General features: G+C 45.0%; 1 pseudogene; it reads right to left on the reverse strand.

Moving 5' to 3' along the window:
• Positions 1 to 2,450: 2,450 nt before the first annotated feature.
• LOC102758940 lies at positions 2,451 to 3,181 on the reverse strand (annotated as a pseudogene).
• Between the last annotated feature and the right edge of the window lie 4,784 nt (positions 3,182 to 7,965).

The raw sequence follows: 7,965 nt of genomic DNA on the forward strand, positions 1-7,965 counted from the left end.
TGTAATGTTAATTTTGGAGCACTATTTGGAATGAGTTGTATAGAATAACCTCTGGTTGGCTGCTAAAATAATAGAAAATAATGTCAGGCAACTTTGTGACCAGTAAAAATTCAATACAACAATTTAAAAATATCCAATTATATTATGAGGTTGCATTTCAAATACATATTTTTTTAAATATGTTTTATTGATTTTTTACAGAGAGGAAGGAAGAGAGATAGAGAGTTAGAAACATCAATGAGAGAGAAACATTGGTCAGCTGCCTCCTGCACATCTCCCAGTAGGAATGTGCCCGCAACCAAGGTACATGCCCTTGACCGGAATCGAACCTGGGACCCTTCAGTCCGCAGGCCGACGCTCTATCCACTGAGCCAAACCGGTTTTGGCTCAAATACATATTTAAGTGATAATGGGAAAGATTATTAGAATTGGCCCAGTAACATTTTTCAGGTAGTTCCCTTCATAACTTTATGTTTCATTGGCATGAATTGGTAGGTTCTTTGCTAAAGATGTGAGCTGGTGGTCCATGTACCAGAACATTTATACTTCCCAAATCTAAACTACTTTATTTTTCTAAACCCCAAAGAATTTGCCCTAGCTGGTTTGGCTCAATGGATAGAGTGTTGGCCTATAGACTAAAAGGTCCTGGGTTCAATTCTGGTCAAGGGCATGTATCTCGCTTGCAGGTTCAAACCCTGGCCCTGGTCAGGGCATGTGCAGGAGGCAACCAATCCATGTGTCTCTCTCACATCGATATCTCTCTTTCTCTGACTCTCCCCATGCCTTCTACTCTCTCTAAAAGCCAATGGAAAAATAGCCTCAGGTGAGGATTAACCAAAAAACAAACAAGCAAACATATAAAGTTACACACAACAGCCAAAGAATTGTACCAGAGTGAAAAGTATATCTTATTACTGAATCAATCATAACAAGCAATTAAAAAGACCTGTTCTATTGCTCAGAGCAGAACAATGTCTTATGAAGTGGAGAGCCAAAAGGAATTTCTTATGACACAAAGGCCAGACAGACCATAGAAATCGCTAATACACAGACTACGTTGGGAGTCACCTATGGGGTTTTCCTTCCCCTGGCTGCAGGCAGCTTGCCCCACCCCCGCTGCTGCCACTGCTTGCCATCTGTGCAGCACTGCCCCCTCTCCCCTGCTACCGGTCGCCTCCCTTTGCAGGCAACAGGCATGGGGTGCGATGGCTTGGCTGGCCTTCTTTCTTTTTTTAACTAAGATAATGCTTACTGAGCAATGCAGAACTGAGTACTATTACGGATTTACCAGAATGGAAATGCACCGCACTGCGCCCCTGCCACCCCCAACACCCAGAGACTGCACTACCCCCCGCCACCGGTTGCCTCCCTTTGTAGGCAACAGGCATGGGGTGCGATGGTTTGGCTGGCCTGGGCCTCCCTCTTTCTTCTTTCTTTTTTTAAGTAAGATAATGTTTACTGAGCAATACAGAACTGAGTACTATTACAGATTTACCAGAATGGAAATGCACCGCACCGCGCCCCTGCCACCCCCAACACCCAGAGACTGCAGTGCTTAGAAGTTACACACAACAGCCCTAACTGCTGAATATCTGTTCATAACAAACAAACCATAGCATATTTATAATGTAACACATCGAGTGATTATAGAAATTCATTTGTATATTGCTTGTATAAAGTCGTCTTTTTTGTAAAAAATATATATTAAAAAAAAGAAAGTATAAAGTGCAGCATTATAATGGCACACCGATGTCTTCTTTTTTGTAAAAAAATATATATTAAAAAAAAGAAAGTATAAAAAAAACATGTGCAGTTGAAAGCCCTGCCAGGACAGCCAGTCTGTAAACATTCAGTGAGCATGTGCTTTGGAGGGGCACCCGTGCCTCGCGCCCACAGCAACTCCAGCAGGGCCAGTGAGGGTGCACCCTGGCTGCCACTCCGGGCAGGACTGAGCTGGACCACGGTGGGTGGGTACAGCAGGGCCTAGCACTGTGCCCTTCTCTAGCCTTGCATCAGGATCAGGGCCAGGTTCAGGGGTGGGGGCAGGCAGAGTGCATTTTCACTCTGAGATCCATAGTCACCCTAATTTTGGTTGCAACTCATGGCTTTTCCTGGCTGCTCTGAGGTCCTTTGGGTGGGTGCCCTGGCGGAGAAGCTGGAGAAGTGCCCACAGCTACTTGATTGGGTGTCTCTCCAGCCAGAGCCTCTGTCCTGCCTCCTGCAAGCCTGGCCCCAGGCAGAACAGGCCCCCCTCAGGACTACTTTGGTCTCAGCACTTGGTCCTGGGTTTCATCGGCCTGGGTTTCTTCCCCTGGTGTGGCTGATCTGAGTTTCACAAAAAAGCCTGGTGGATGCTGGCTGTGCTGAGCCTCATTGGAGAGTTTTTCATGCAGCAAGGAAGAGCCTTATGGGACCCTTCTCTTCCTCCTCCTCCTCCTCCCAGTCCATGGTCACTTCTTCTCCAGCTGCTCCAGCAGTGGGTTGTCTTCTGGAGTTGGGGGTCTTAACGCTGTCAGTCCTGATGATGTAGGTGGGGTGATGCTGGTTGAGTATCAGGATGAGCTGCTGCCACTCCTGCCACTCCATCTGGGTTTTCAGCTCTGCATTCATGAGCTCCAGCTACTCAGATTCCCGCTGCAGAAACTCCTTCTGCTCCTTCTTCTTGTTCTGGCATGGGGCTGCCACCACTTTGTTCTTTGCCCGGAGCTGCTCCTCTTCCTCATCTAGCTCACTTTTCACAGGTTGAGGCCTCTTGCCCAGTTTCACCTCCAGGAAGTGCAAAGGGGTGATCATGGCCCCAATGTTCTGGATATCAGTGTATTTCAGCTGCTCTGAAGTCAGGGCGGAGCTGGGGAGTCCGGTGAGGAGGCCAAGCCCTGGCAGAGAGCCGCAGTCATGGGAGGGTCCAGAATCTGCCCAGACATCCTAGCAGGAGGAGTGGCAGTCCAGCCCTGCAGAAGTAGCAGGGGGAGGCTGCGACTCTGGGCCCTGGGCCAGACTGCAGGCACCATGCCCACTCAGGAGCCGGAAACTCCTTCTGCTCCTTCTTCTTGTTCTGGCATGGGGCTGCCACCACTTTGTTCTTTTCCCGGAGCTGCTCCTCTTCCTCATCTAGCTCACTTTTCACAGGTTGAGGCCTCTTGCCCAGTTTCACCTCCAGGAAGTGCAAAGGGGTGATCATGGCCCCAATATTCTGGATGTCAGTGTATTTCAGCTGCTCTGCAGTCAGGGCGGAGCTGGGGAGTCCGGTCAGGAGGCCAAGACCTGGTAGAGAGCCACAGTCATGGAAGGGTCCAGGATCTGCCCAGGCATCCTAGAAGGAGGAGTGGCAGTCCAGCCCCGCAGAAGTAGCAGGGGGAGGCTGCGACCCTGGGCCCTGGCCCAGACTGCAGGCACCATGCCCACTCAGGAGCCGCAGTGGTACCAGCCCCGCCCTGCAGCATCCACGGCTGCCAGTGCCTACTGTCACAGCTGCCGCACAACCCTCCACAGGCTGTGGTCTGAGTCTCCCTCTTTAAGGTGACCCATCGCAGGGCTCTGCCTGCCTACCTGATCGCCCCTAACCCCTCGCCTGCCTACCTGATCACCCCTAACCACTTGCTAGGGGGCCATCTGCCTACCTGATCACCCCTAACCTTTCACTTGCTTACCTGATCACCTCTAACCACTCATCTGCCCGCCTAATTGCCCCTAACTGCTTGCTGGGCAGTGAGGCCAGCCCAGCAAGGGGCAGTGGTGGTTCTAGTTTCTGGTGGTTCTGGTCATTTCGCCCCTGGGCTTTTATTATATAGGATGTGAAGGAAGAAGTAGACTAGTATAGACAACCTTAACAGAGGAAGTGGAGATTAGGGCTTAGGTTTGGTGACTAGAGCAAGAGTGAGGGGGAGAGAAGTGACAGGAGAGACTGGGAGATGAAGAAAGTCACACACACAATTCTGTAAGAATTTTAGGAAGGGAAGAATTTACAGGGGTGAAGAAGAACAGCTGCTCCTGCCCTAAAGACAGGGATCCACTCGTCAGTGGGATGGGCGGAAACTGCTGGAACTATCTGAGTCTCCCACCGCTCCACCTCTCCCCTCTTGGGGAGGGTCTAGCTGCTCTGAGCATTAAGGGAGAAATAGCTTGTCTGCCCTCTGACAAGGAGACACAGCTCTGTTGTTAATGAAGTGAGAACCAAGTAATTCTCTGGGCAATTCAGGCATCCATCACCATTTTCAACTAACATGTTCAGGTAAAAAAGGTCTAAGAGTCAAGAAGAACAGATGAATCTGAATTAATTGCCTCAATTTACCATTTTATGTTGGACTTGTCCAAATTAAGTCACATAAATGGCCTTTAGCCGTGCGTGTGGGTCAGCAGTGATGGAGAATGCTGCTGGCCAGTGTTCTGCCAAGGACTCTAGTCCCAAGACCTGGTCTGGAACGAGGGGACAGACATCATTTCACACTGACTCCCTCTTGGAGGTATTTTCTGGGGGTGAGGCAGGGTGTCAATCCAGTAGGATTACCCACGCCAAGATCACGATGTGCAGGATAAGAATGGAAAAAGAACGGAGGTGACTGAGCCAGCTTCTTGTTTACCTACTTGAAGAAGATGCAGGCAGGCATTTGGAAGGGGAAACTAACAATAAGCAGCATTTATGTTAAGACCTCATCCGAAGAGCAGCAAGCACAGGTGTCGGCACATCTGTGCTTTCTCCCTAATCACATCTCCTCAGAAGTCTGGATGTTATGAAAGGCAATGCTTAGCAAATGCCACTTAGCTACCAACCCCTCCTCTGGCAGCAGTATTTCTATGGTATTTTCATCTTGTCTCTCTTAGTATCCTCTCTGAGAGCCGGCTCAGGCTCAGAACACCCATGCCTTTTTTTTCCCTAAAAAAAAAAAAAAAAAAAAGCAAGATTTAGAGATCTGGGTTTCCTAATGCTCTCGTTGAGATTCAGGTTGGTGGAGTATAAGCCACAGAATGGCTGGGCTTGAGCTCCAGCTCAGTTCGTTATTATGCCAGGTGATCCCGAAAGCCGTTTCACTCCAGGGAGCCTCAGTGTCTCACCTGTGATATATACCATAAACTCACAGTATTATTAAAAGGATTAAAAGAAATAATGAAGACCAAAGCCCTACCAAACCTTACAACAGTGTGCGATGGCAGCTCCTGTTAGTAGAACACTGACTTATTTCCCCAGGTAGAGGGCAACTAGTGTGTGGGTGCTCAGAGTCACTGAAATGCAACCTGGTGGGGTTTATTTGATCCTCTTACACATCCATCCTCACCTCTTCTAGCTGCCTGTACCTGCATAATGAAGACAGTAGAATTGGGTGAGTTATGCAGAGTGCAGCCTGGCTTCCTTATTGGCAGGAACTGGGGTTAAAATATCCATTTTGTAGGTTTTGTCTTTTGAATAGTCAAGGAGATCATCTATGAAATTTAGTTATCACAATGATTGGTAAATTTTTGGTGCTTAATAAATACTGGGTTTTTAATAAATATTTGTAACGACATGACTGTACAGAGGGATGACTGCTCACCCTCCCCAGCACCTGGCTCACAGTTACCATGTGAAGTGTGAAGGCCCCATCTCATTTTTTTTTTTTTTTGGTTTAACTGTTTTATTCCCCACCCTGACTCCACATCACTACTCCCAACTCCTGTTCTCTACTTCACCCCAAAGCAACCAATCATTCTAAGGTGTTTTATGTCACTTTATTTGTTTAATGATTCCTAGGTTTGTATATATTTCCTTGTAAACCATATTGAGCTGTTTAGGGTGCAGAAGAGCTTCGTGTCTCAACCACGGCATACTCTCCAAAGGAAAAAAGAATGGTCATCAGAGGACGATGCACTCCAAACGCAGACCCAGAGACCGAGAACATCCCTTTTTCTCCTTCGGAAAGGACAAGGGCTCAGGGCCTGGCCCCTCAGTGACTGTGAATGGAAGATTCCTTTCAGAATCTTCCAGACTACTCTTGGCCCCATGAGACTGGTCACTGGTTGGAAAGCACCCGGGAGCACAATGCCCTGATAAGGGACTGACGCTGCTCATTGAGTAAGAAAACTGATGTCATCCTCACATGGGAACAGGTCACGCCCTGTTAGCAGGGAGGAGGAAGAGGTTACTCGGGGCTATATGCAGGCTCATGGAACCTGGAAATGTCTAAAAACAAGGCTCAAAAAGGAATCTTCCATTCACAAAAATTAATAGAGTGTAGACATAAACATAAGTCCTAAAACTATAAACCTCCTAGAAGAAAATATAGGAAAATATGTTCTTGACCTTGTTTTAGGCAATGCTGCTTAGATATGACACCAAAAGAACAAGTAACAAAAGAAAAAATAGGTAAAGTCAACTTCATCAAAATTAAAAACTTTTGTACTTCAAAGAACACCATCAAGAAACTGAAAAGAGCCGGGCTAGTGTGGCTCAGTGGTTGAGTGTCAACCCATGAACCAGGAGGTCACAGTTCAAGGGGGCACGTACAGGAGACAGCTGATCAATGATTCTCTCTCGTCATTGATGTTTCTATCTCTCCCTCTCCCTTCTCTCTGAAATCAATAAAAAATATTTTAAGTGAAAAGAAACACACAGAATGAAAGAAAATATTTGAAAATTACATGTCGGATAAGAGACATATGTAGAATATATAAGGAACACTTACAACTTAATAAAAAGTGAAAACAACTCAATTAAAAAGTTCAAAACTCAAAGTATTTGAATAGACATTTCTCCAAAAGAGATATACAAATTGCCAATAAGAACACAAAAATATGCCCAACATCATTAGCCATCATGGGAATGCCAACAAAACCACAATATCACTTCACACCTACTAGGATGACTATAATGAAAAAGACAGATAATAACAAGTGTTGGCAAGGATGTGGAGAGATTGGAACCTTTAAACACTGGTGGTGAGAATGTAAAATGGTCACTTTGGAAAACAGTCTGGAAGTTGATCAAATAATTATACATAGAATTACCACATTACCCAGCAATTTCACTCTTAGGCATATCACTAAGAGAAATGAAAACACATGCCCATGCAAAAAAAAACTGTACGCAAATGTTCACAACAGCATCATTCAAAATAGCCATTAAATGGAAGCAACACAAATACCATCATTTATGAATAGATTAAACTGGTATATCTATTTCATGGAATATTGGTCGGCATTAAAGAGGAATGAAATGCTACAACATGGATGACCCAGGAAAACATCATGCTAAGTGAAAAAAAAATCACAAAAGGCCACACACTGTGTGATCCCATTTGTATAGAAGGCCTAGCATAGGCAACTCTATAGAGACAGAGTGTAGATCCGTGCTTTGATTTGGGGGAGTGAGGGCGTTTGGGAAGTGATGTCTAATTGGTACAAGATTTCTTTTTGAGGGGATAAAAATGTTACAAAATTAATTATGGTAATTGTTGTAGAATCCTGTGAATATACTAAAAACCATTAAATTTTACACTTTAAAGGAGTGTATTTTATGATTCTAATTTTATCTCAATAAAACTGTTTTTAAAAGAAGTCCCTTTCCAGGTTGACCACAGAACAACTGAAGGTGGCCATTATTTTTTTAATGACTTTATTAAAAGCTAAATGTTGCCATTAAAAAAAGAAAGAGAAGTAAAATTGTCCCTATTCACAGATGACATGATACTGTACATAGAAAACCCTAAAAACTCCATCAAACAATTATTAGGATTAATAAATTAATTCGGCAATGTAGCAGGATACAAGAAAGAGGGTAAAAAAACAATCCAATTTACCATTGCACAAAAAAAATTAAGATACCTAGGAATAAACTTAACTAAGGAGGTAAAAGACCTATATGCTGAAAACTACAGGACGTTGAAAAAAGAGATAGAGGAAGACATATAAAGATGGAAGAACATACCGTGTTCATGGATTGGTAGAATCAACATCATTAAAATGTCCATACCACCCAAAGCAATCTATAAACAT

This window comes from Myotis davidii, unplaced genomic scaffold (genome assembly GCF_000327345.1).
Source record: "Myotis davidii unplaced genomic scaffold, ASM32734v1 scaffold238, whole genome shotgun sequence".
Lineage (NCBI taxonomy): Eukaryota > Metazoa > Chordata > Mammalia > Chiroptera > Vespertilionidae > Myotis > Myotis davidii.